The sequence below is a fragment of the Mya arenaria genome, chromosome 7, assembly GCF_026914265.1.
Source record: "Mya arenaria isolate MELC-2E11 chromosome 7, ASM2691426v1".
Taxonomy (NCBI): domain Eukaryota; kingdom Metazoa; phylum Mollusca; class Bivalvia; order Myida; family Myidae; genus Mya; species Mya arenaria.
In genome coordinates this window covers 34851040-34862785 of record NC_069128.1, presented here as the reverse complement: position 1 = coordinate 34862785, position 11746 = coordinate 34851040, and positions in this window count along the sequence as shown.

Genomic DNA, 11746 nt, shown 5'->3' with positions numbered 1-11746 from the left:
TCTTGATAATTTGTTCGTATTTATCTGCCACTACACATCCTAGGCTATTCACATTCAGGCCCATCCATAAACTTTAATGGCTATAGCTCAGTAGCGTTTAGTATTTTCATGGGTTTTCTTTGATGGTATTGGAGAAAAAATAATTCAGTACTTTAGTATTTTAGTAAATAATGTTGCATGCCCTATTTTATATAAACATAAAGAATGTTTATTGCAATGTTTCTGTTTCTCAGTTGTTTTCCTATATTGTGTAAAATGAATCTTTTTGCAGAATAACATGATTTGAGTAAATAAAAGAAGTAAAACCATCAGCTTCTCTGAGCTAGATTAAAGACATTTTCAACAGTTGGTACAAACAAGGAATGAAAAATTAAGGAATTTTTATGACAAACTAGAAGCACCGCAATGCGACGAAACCAGGTTTTTGTTATTGGCAATCAGAAATTAAAGTCAATTAATTTGTTGTATGACTTTATCTTTACTTTTATCAAAAAGAGATGTAACTGAAAATTACTGTTTGCGGAAACCATTGTTCTATTTTTAGTAAAAGTGACCTTGACCTTAGCCCCTCCCCACTCAAAAGCAATTCCAAGCTAGCTCCTCACATAAGCTACCTACACACTAAGTTTCATCAATATCTATAAATGCTAACTTATGTTATTGGGCAGAAACCATTTTTCTATTTTTAGTAACAGGCGACCTTGACCTTAGCGTCACCCCCCTCAAAAGCAATCCCAATCTAGCTCGGTACATAAGCTACCTACACACCATGTTTCATCAATATCTGTCAATGCTAACTAAAGTTATTGGGCAGAAACCATTTTTCTATTTTAATAAACAGTGACCTTGACCATTTTTCTATTTTAAGTAATAGTGACCTCCCCATCAAAAGCAATCCCAAGCTAGCTCTTCACATAAGCAACTTACACACCAAGTTTCGTCAATATATATCAATGCTTACTAAAGTTATTGTGCAGAAACCATTTTTCTATTTTTAGTAACAGTGACCTTGACCTTAGCCTCACCCCCCTCAAAAGCAATCCCAAGCTAGCTCTTCCAATAAGCTACCTACACACCAAGTTTCATCAATATCTATCAATGCTTACTAAAGTTATTGAACAGAAACCAATGTTTGACGCCCGCCTGCCCGCCCAACGACAACTTCATTCTAATAACCCGGTTTTCGTTGAAAACCTGGTTAAAAAGTTACTTTTTACAAGAAAAGTTCAAGAAAATGGGCAGAGGGACGTAAATCTGAAATTTTGTTTGAAAGAATAATAGAAACTATATTTTCTTTGAGTTTTTTCAAAAAAAAAACAATGAGGTAACCATGACAAAATAATACCCTAAAAATTTAAAATAAAACATTCAACAAACAATAATAAATAAATGCATACATAATTAACTAACAATAACTTAACACATTAACTTATTAAATGATTAAGGAAAAAAACATCTGTAGATGTGTCCCAAACCACCTTCACGCCACACTGACCCCTCACCACCTGCCCCCAACCCTCTGCCACCGCTCCACCAAACTACCCACCTTCATCCCCCACCCACCCCACCACCCACCTCACCTTCCCTCAACCAACCATCTACCCAGCCATCTTTCTACATCTACCCTATCCTACACAAGACCAATCTTCCCAAAAATGGCTACATCCATCCACACTTTAGACTATAAAAATTGCATTGAAAGGGAAAAACAAAGTAAAAAATGAGAAGGAAAGGCGAGAAAAGTTATAAAAGTGGAATAGCTAAATACCAGATATGACAACTATACATTCAAAGGTGGCTGTCAATGTCTACAAAAATACATGTTTTTAAGAAAGCGCTTTCTACTTGAAAGTTGTTTTTGTGCATGTTTGAATTGTGTATGAATGGTTCAAGACACAAGCAATAGGGACATTTTAACACATTTTAATGACCATTTGATTTCTATTATTATTAATTCATTAGACCAACAAGTGACAAAACAGCCTTTGGTACAGACATAATGCTCTTCCATGCAATTGCAAAACAAAATCAAATTAAGTGCAAGAGACAGTTGAAAACAGTATTGGTGTGTGTACATGACAAAAAGTCATATAACTTGGTTGCATTCAACTTCTTAATATTATTAATGATAAAATAGAGCTACCTCTATGTAACTTAGAACAGCATCTTTATCTAATATAGAATAAGGGCTTGGCTATTCAGGTACATCCTTAGTGTTGCATGTGACAAACAACCTCATACTCATCAATAAAACATGGCTATTTATGTGGCTCACACAGTAGCTTGCCTATGAAATCAACAATTTTGACCAGTAAGTATGACCTTGGCCATTGAGATACAGGCCTGAGTCTATTTCTAGCATACTTTCTACTTATTGAGAACAGTGTGCCCATATTTACTTGTAATTCTAATCAGTTACAGTTAAATGGAAGACCTGACAAGATGAATTCCTTATAAAAGTACTCATTTTAGTATGAACAACAATGAGAGATAAGCTGTGACATCATCATGATAAGCATTCATTTACATATCCTTGATGCATGGTTAAAATCAGCTTTGAAATGGTTCAATACTAATAAAATAAATCGCTTCGGACTTTGGCCTCTAAACATTTAAGTTCTTACAAAACTTAAATCTCTACAGCCTTTGACCTCTTCACATGTCAGTACTCACAATGGTAATCTCTACAGCCTTTGACCTCTTCACATGTCAGTCCTCACAATGGTAATCTCTACAGCCTTTGACCTCTTCACATGTCAGTCCTCACAATGGTAACCCCTACAGCCTTTGACCTCTTCACATTACAATTCCCACAAGGATAATCTCTTCAGCCTATGACTTATAAACATAACAGTCTTAACAAAAGGTATTAATTCAGCCTTTGACCTCTTAACATTTCAGTCCTCACAATGGTAACCCCTACAGCCTTTGACCTCTTAACATTTCAGTCCTCACAATGGTAACCCCTACAGCCTTTGACCTCTTAACATTTCAGTACTCACAATGGTAACCCCTACAGCTTTTGACCTCTTAACATTTCAGTCCTCACAATGGTAACCCCTACAGCCTTTGACCTCTTCATATGTCAGTACTCACAATGGTAATCTCTACAGCCTTTGACCTCTTCACATTTCAGTCCTCACAATGGTAACCCCTACAGCCTTTGACCTCTTCACATGTCAGTCCTCACAATGGTAACCCCTACAGATTTTGGCCTCTTAACATTTCAGTCCTCACAATGGTAACCCCTACAGCCTTTGACCTCTTCACATGTCAGTACTCACAATGGTAACCCCTACAGCCTTTGACCTCTTAACATGTCAGTCCTCACAATGGTAACCCCTACAGCCTTTGACCTCTTCACATTTCAGTCCTCACAATGGTAACCCCTACAGTTTTTGACCTCTTCACATGTCAGTCCTCACAATGGTAACCCCTACAGATTTTGGCCTCTAAACATTTCAGTACTCACAATGGTAATCTCTACAGCCTTTGACCTCTTCACATTTCAGTCCTCACAATGGTAACCCCTACAGCCTTTGACCTCTTCACATGTCAGTACTCACAATAGTAACCCCTACAGCCTTTGACCTCTTCACATTTCAGTCCTCACAATGGTAACCCCTACAGCCTTTGACCTCTTCACATGTCAGTCCTCACAATGGTAACCCCTACAGATTTTGGCCTCTTAACATTTCAGTCCTCACAATGGTAACCCCTACAGCCTTTGACCTCTTCACATTTCAGTACTCACAATGGTAATCTCTACAGCCTTTGACCTCTTCACATTACAGTCCTCACAAGGATAATCTCTACAGTATTTGTCCCCTTAACATTACAATCCTCACAAGGATCATCTCTACAGCCTTAATGGCCTCTTAACATTACAGTCCTCACAAGGAAAATCTCTACAGCCTTTGACCTCTTCACATTACAGTCCTAACAAGGATAATCTCTATAGCCTTTGACCACTTTAGGTCATCTACTAACCCAGTAATGTATATATCACGTCATTAGCCTGTTTAAATGTTTAATTTTATCATTGGAATCAGAAAATAGACGCCATTTTGGTACTCAGTAATAAAATCAGGACTGACCAACCATGACATCTTTGCCAGTGAAAATCAGGACTGACCAACCATGACATCTTTGCCAGTAAAAATCAGGACTGACCAACCATGACATCTTTGCTAGTGAAAATCAGGACTGACCAACCATGACATCTTTGCCAGTAAAAATCAGGACTGACCAACCATGACATCTTTGCTAGTGAAAATCAAGACTGACCAACCATGACATCTTTGCCAGTGAAAATCAGGACTGACCAACCATGACATCTTTGCCAGTGAAAATCAGGACTGACCAACCATGACATCTTTGCCAGTGAAAATCAGGACTGACCAACCATGACATCTATGCTAGTGAAAATCAGGACTGACCAATCATGACATCTTTGCCAGTGAAAATCAGGACTGACCAACCATGACATCTTTGCCAGTGAAAATCAGGACTGACCAACCATGACATCTTTGCCAGTGAAAATCAGGCTCCAATCTAATGCTAAAATATGGTGCAAAACCTTTTCTAGTGAAACGTAATTAGGCTTACTTACCCAAGCTAATCCTTGTCACTGTACCATCTACATGGTTTTTCAAGTTACTTATAATTAAAGGATTATATTACCAGAAATGGTAATAGTTACTAGTTGAATAGTAAAAACTTACCACATTATAATTACCTCTGCCTAAATGGACACATGGTCATTCCCTGTCACTACACCACTCAAAAACAGTAAATTCATGACAGTCAGCCTACTTAATATTTCAAACAAAACTTTAACATCACATAATATATCTAAACTAAGAGTAACTATTGTTCACAGCTTGCAGAATGACCGAACTACTGATCGGCTTGCACATTCAGGTAATTTGAAACAAATTTCCTTATACATTATTTTAAAGCACCAGAACAATATCAAGCATCTTCCTTTTGAAAAGTGAATTATTTAAACGTATTTGATTCACATACTTATTCTATATAACCCTCAAGCAGACTATACAGTAAACTTTTTCCCATTGAATCAATATTGTTTGACCACATTTATCTGACAACAGTGGTGTTTTAATATAAACTTTGTAAAAATATTTCAGAAAATAATGTTCTATTCAATCATTAATACTCATACCATGAATAAATAGGAGTTCAACTTCCAAAAAAGATCTTTTATTATTATAATTATTATTTTTATATTATTATTATGTTTTAGCATAAGCAAAATCACTTTAGCTGAAGGTTATTTTAAGCATATGCAGAAACACTAAAGATTGAGGTTATAATACCATGCAAAAGCACTATAGCTGAAGGTTTATAATTTAGAATGGTTTAAAGAAGTAAACTTTATCAGCACCAACAAGGCTTATGCAGTTATTGTAGACAATAGTCGGTAATTTAGAGCATAATTTTTCAATTTTTTCACGATTTTTAGTGGACTAAAGTTTAAAAACTTTTTACAAAAACGATTTGGATCAGTGTGATATAGATGTCGATATAGAGAAAATATTGGTGAATAATATTTTCTCTATATCGACATCTATATCACACTGATCCAAATCGTTTTTGTAAAAAGTTTTTAAAAGCGATATTTTACAGATTTTTTGTCAGTTTCTTTGTTCTGGGCAAGACCCATTTCTCCTAATTTTGGAGGCGATTTCGGAAGTCTGAATGACATATTTCAGTTATATAATTCATGACAAATTATTGTATTGTCTGAATGACAAAAATATACGTCCAAAGGACATAACTGTCTGAATGACATGCCATTTTTTATCTGCCTAATATTGTTTTAATTGATAAAAATGCCATATCGGCTGAATGCCATATCGAATCTATTTTTAAAAAATGTTCTATACGACGCATGATTGCTTTTTAAAGTCGTTATTACTTGCATTATGGGATTGTAATCTCATTATTGTCTGAAGGGCAACATTTGTGATGAATTTTACTCAATTTTGCATGATGAGCACCGTAACAGATTTTGTACATTACTGAGAATTTCATATCTCTCAGTTTACCCCCCCCCCCACCCCAAACTAAAGCAGACAAAACCACAACTTCAATCAGATGGGGCGCAACCAACACTTCTTCAAACAAAACAAGCAGCCTACGGAATGAAATCAAGAAATTACGGGAAGAAGTATCCCAATCAACCAGGATTGAAGGGAAAGGGCCCTCTCAAGAAATAAATGCTTTTGTATGTACAGGTAGTCAAAATTACACTTTAATAAATACCTTTATTACTTTTTAAATAATTTTCATTTGGTGAAAAATGTTCCTATACTCCATCAACTGCCATGTAAGCATTTGATTAAAAAGTTGGTGAAAATTAGACCAAATGATTAGTCCCATTTACTTCAGTTTTTCATTGTTTTTCACCACTGTTGAAATACTTCATCAACTGCAGCCGACTTTGCAAGTCCAATTTGAGGCAATTAAAGGAAGGGCTTTGACCCATAAGCAAAAAGTGTATTTTTAATGATATAAACATTATATAAACAAGAGTGTCAAGATGGCCCTATACTGCTCACCTAGTGTACAATAAAAGTACAAGGGCTGTCAGAGTATGTGGCAAATGCCCCTGAATGTGACATTGACCTATGAACAAGGTCAGTACATGAAAAATTGATTTTGCCTTTAGGTGTCAAGTACATATGGCATGTTATTTTAAATTGTGTCTCAGAACATAACAAATACCATCCACATGTGACCACCTACACCCTAGTGTCCTTACAGTCAGCCTTCCATTGTGAACAAACACAAAGTGTATCTTTCAACTTAGAGGTAGGGAAATGCATGCAACACATCTTCCTGGTATGTGCAAAACATGTGGCAAGTTATTTTAAAATCTGTCCATACAAGGAAAAGATACAGCCAGCACACAACAACCTATACTCTATGTCCTTATATGCAGCATTCCATTGTGAATAAACAACTAAGTGTGACCTTGCCTTAGAAGTAACTACATGGGTTTTGCACGTGACATGTCGACTTAGTATGTGAAACACATGTGGCAAATTCTTTTAAAATATTAATACAAGAGAAAGTTACAGCCCGGACACGACAAACTATACTCTATGTCCTTATATACCGCATTTAATAGTGAATAAACACTTAGTGTGACCTTGACCTTAGATAAGGGAAACAGGTCTTGCACACGACATGTCATCATGGTATGTCGAGCACATGTGGCAAGTCATTTTAAATTTGTCAATACAAGAGAAGGTTACAGCCCAGACAAAACAACCTATACTATAATGTCCTTATATATTCAGCGTTCCATTTTAAATAACACTAAGTGTCACCTTGGCCTTTGACATGGGTCTTGCACGCATCATGTCCTCTTGATATGGCGAACACATGTGGCAAGTTATTATAAATTATGTCCATACAAGAGAAAGTTAAAGCCCGTACATGACAACCTATACTCTAAGCCCCTATATGTGCAGCATTCCATTGTGAAAAACACCTAATTGTGACCTTGACCTTAAAGGTAGGGACACAGGTCTCACACGTTGCCTTGGTATGTCAAACAAATGTGGCGAGTTATTTTAAAATCTGTTAATACAAGAGAAAGTTACAGCCTGGACACAATTTATTGAGCTGGACAAACCAATTCAGACAGACAGATGGACAGACAGATGGATGATAAGATGTTGCAATTTAAATATGACCACCTTACGGGGCATGAAAAAAGATGACCAATATTCGAACTTGACTTAAAAATTATCAAAATAACCTTTCTGACAAATTATCAGGTAGTTTAGGCTCAAAATGTTACAATCCTTAAAGGGTGCTAACCAAGATTTTCAATATTGCAGCTCTGTTACCTAGTTTATTAATCCCAGATGACCCATATTCAAACTTGAGATAGAAAACATCAGAACTTTATTTCTGACAAATTTCCTGGATATTTTGGCTAAAATGTGACCTTACAGAGTGTTAACAAGGTTTTTCCATATTTTGGCTCTGTGACCTAGTTTTTGACCGCAGATGACCTTTTTCTACCTTGAGCTAGTAATAAATTTAACAACCTTTTTGACAAATTGCCAAGATAGATGGGCTGAAAATGTTACCTCTATGGTGTTAAAAAGGTGTTTCCATATTTGGGTTCTGTGACCCTGTTTTAAACCCCAGAAGACCCATATTAGAAGTTGAGCTTTAAATCAACGAAACAACCTTTCTGACAAATTTCCAGGACTTTGGGCTGTAATGTTCTCGTTTTTCCATATTCTGGCTCTGTGACCTAGATTTTGACCCCAGATGACTGATAAGCAAACTTGAGCTAGAAATCTATGAAACAACATTTCTGACAAAGTATCAGGATATTTGTGTCAAAATATTTCTCTATAGTGTTAACAAAGTTTTTCCATATTCTGGCTCTGTGACCTAGTTTTTGACCCCCGATGACTCAAAACAAACTTGAGCTAGAAATAAATTAAACCATATTTCTGACAAATTTCCAGGATCATTTGGCTGAAAATGTTACCTTTAGAGTGTTTACAATGTTTTTCCAAATTTGGACTCTGTAACCTGTTTTTTTTTTAACCCAGATGACCCATATTCAAACTTGAGCTAGGAATCATCAAAACAATTTATTGATGACAAATTTCCAGGATATTTGGGCTGAAAATGTAATATTTGCATATTAGGGCTTTGTGACCTGGTTTTTAACCAAAATGACCAATATTCAAACTTGAGCTAGAAATTATCAAAACATTATCGATGACAAATTTCCAGGATAATAGGGCTAAAAATGTTTAACCTCTGGAGTGTTAACAAGGTTTTTCCATATTTGGGCTTTGTGACCTAGTTTTTGACCCCAGAAGTGCTATATTAGAATTTGAGCTTTAAATCAATGAAACAACATTTATGACAAAATTCCAGGATACTGGGCTGAAAATTGGGTAATTTCTAGGACGATCATTCTGACCAAGTTTTGTGACAATTGAGGCAAAAATGTGAGTGTTTTAACAAATGTGTGGACAGAAGACAACTGACACTCATGGATCATAATAGCTCATCCTCATCCTACGGCTAAGGCGAGCTTAAAAACAAGAGGGCCCTGAAGGCCCTGTGTCGCTCACCTGATCCAAAGTGTTTTCCGGGTGAGGGCAATTGTGACAGGGGAGGATAAAAGTGTTTTTCAGGGCAATGGAAAGTGCAACAAGAGGGGACTTAATTAAAACAAATTTATGACTACCTAAAGAACATCAAGAATAACATTCTGATCAAGTTCCATGAACAAATGGTCATAAATGTGGCCTCTAGAGTGTCAACATGCTTTTCATTTTATTTGACCTGGTGACCTAGATTTTGACCGTACATGACCCAGATTAAAACTTGGCCTAATGATTATTAATATCAACATTCTGACCAAGTTTCCTGAAGATACAGTCATAAATTTGACCTCTATAGCAAGCTTTTCCTTTTATTTGACCTGGTGACCTAGTTTTTAACCCCAGCTGACCCAATACTCATCCAAGATTTTATTGAGGGTATTATTCTGACCAAGTTTCATTAAGATTGTGCCCAAATTGTGACCTTTAAAGTGTTAACAGTCAAATTGTTGACTACGGACACAGGGCGTTCACAATAGCTTACCTTGAGCACTTCTTGCTCAGGTGAGCTAAAAACTCAATCCAAGAATGTATCAAATAATAGGTTTCCTCTTAAAGATCTAGTTATGGCTTACCTCCTGCTGCCTGACTTGTCTTTCGTGTCTGACTTCAGGTTGTCCTACTTGTCTGACTTTTCTCATCCTCCCTGAAAAGTAATAAAAAAACACTAAATATAAATGTATTTATATTACAATTTACAAACAACAAATTATGTATTATTAAAACTTAATAAGAGGTAAAGAGCAAATTGCTGCCGTGCAGTTAAAAAATGATGCTTCAAATTTCATTAATTTAATTGTAAACATTGCTCTGCTTCAAATTTCACAAATAAATATCAGGATCAAAAACACTTTTTTGATAGTATGAATTGTATTATTTATTTATATATTTATATATTATCATCTTAGGACGATTTTCACCATAAAAAATTGTCTCTGGAAACAAACATGGTGGCCAATGGTGGCCGATGATTTTTAAAAAAATCATTGCGTCCTATAACAGATAACAAAGATTAATAAACAAGAGGCCTAATAGTGCCTATGTTCAACTGTCATGGCTCTTGTAGTCATTTACAATCAAAAGCATGTATGTATGAGTAATAGGCAACAAATATATAGTCCATTTTTTGTGTTTAGGTTAGCTGAAAATGCTGCACATCCAACATCTGAGTACGGAAAGTGTTTAAGCAAATTAGTTGCATGAACTATTGGTAAAAGGGTCAAAGTCAAGGACAACCGAGGACAACATTGATGCTTGTTTGCAAAACTGTACACATTTCAGTGCTGTAGCTTTAAAAATTAAAAAGTAAGTCAAAAAGGGTATGGCCAGCTGTTGCCAAAGGGGAATAATTTCAAATGTTTTGCTCTAAGATACACCACAACAAATATCAAAGGTATGGGTCTTGTGGTTTGAAACAAAATAAAATTGAAAATATTTCTTATATAAGATTCTAGGAAAATTGTGACCACTGGGGCAGAGCCAGTTTTGACCCAAGGAGCATAATTTGAACAACTATGGTAGTGGACCACTAAATTAAGCCTTGTTCAAAATAGCAAGGATTTACATAGCTGTTTTAGACCAAATATTCAAACATTCCCAAATTGAGTATACCAAACCTCTGAACCCAGTGCAATGGCAAGTCATGAGCCTATTGGCATTATTTGAACAAAAATAGACGGCAATCATGAAGACTTGGCTAAAAATAGAAAGATCCTTCAGCGCCACTGGTACCGGAAGTGAAAACTGTCAATGCCGCGTATCATCAGATGGTATTTAAAGGTTTTTTTTTAAAAAAATACCAATTTATATGGAATAAAATAGATTAATTAAAAACAAATTGAAACAACATCACACATTAATCATTTTACAAGAAACAGATCATTACCAGCATGAAAATGTTTCTACTTATACACAATAATTTGTTTATTTTCAGGTAATACGCAGGGACTTCTTAAATGCCTTTCAGAAGAAGCCGCTTCAGGCAAATATCTATGATATCATACAGGGCTTCAAAAAACTGGCAATTTTACCAAATTTGACCAAGCCAGACGGATTTCAGTTTCAAAAAGCCTAAACCGCTAAGCTGATCACTCTATAGCCTTACTTTTCCGCTATGCTGATCACTCTATAGGCTATAGTATAGCCTATCTGATAATTATGCTTTTATCGGTCCAATCACATGTATTGGTAGGTCATAGCAGACACAATTATTTAACTATGTCTTAATTATGTGCTTGCAGCTATCCGGATTTACTGTCAAAATCAGTCTATATTTTCGCATGGCAATATGCTATGTCGTCGTCCATCATTACATGATATATCTGTTTCTTGATTACCTAACTGTTAAATTTAAATTGTAATCCAGAACCATTACTGGTTAAAAAACGTTTTTAAAGATTAATCCGTGAAAGCATAAAAAATCGGAATTAATCAACCTTGCCATATATAGAATATCAACAGTGACACACTTGATTAACTACATAGTCTGAAAGCTGAGTGCCCCGCTTACGTCATTTTAATTCTCAGTAATGAAAAAAAAACGTTGTCGATATCACACTTATAGCTCAAAGCCC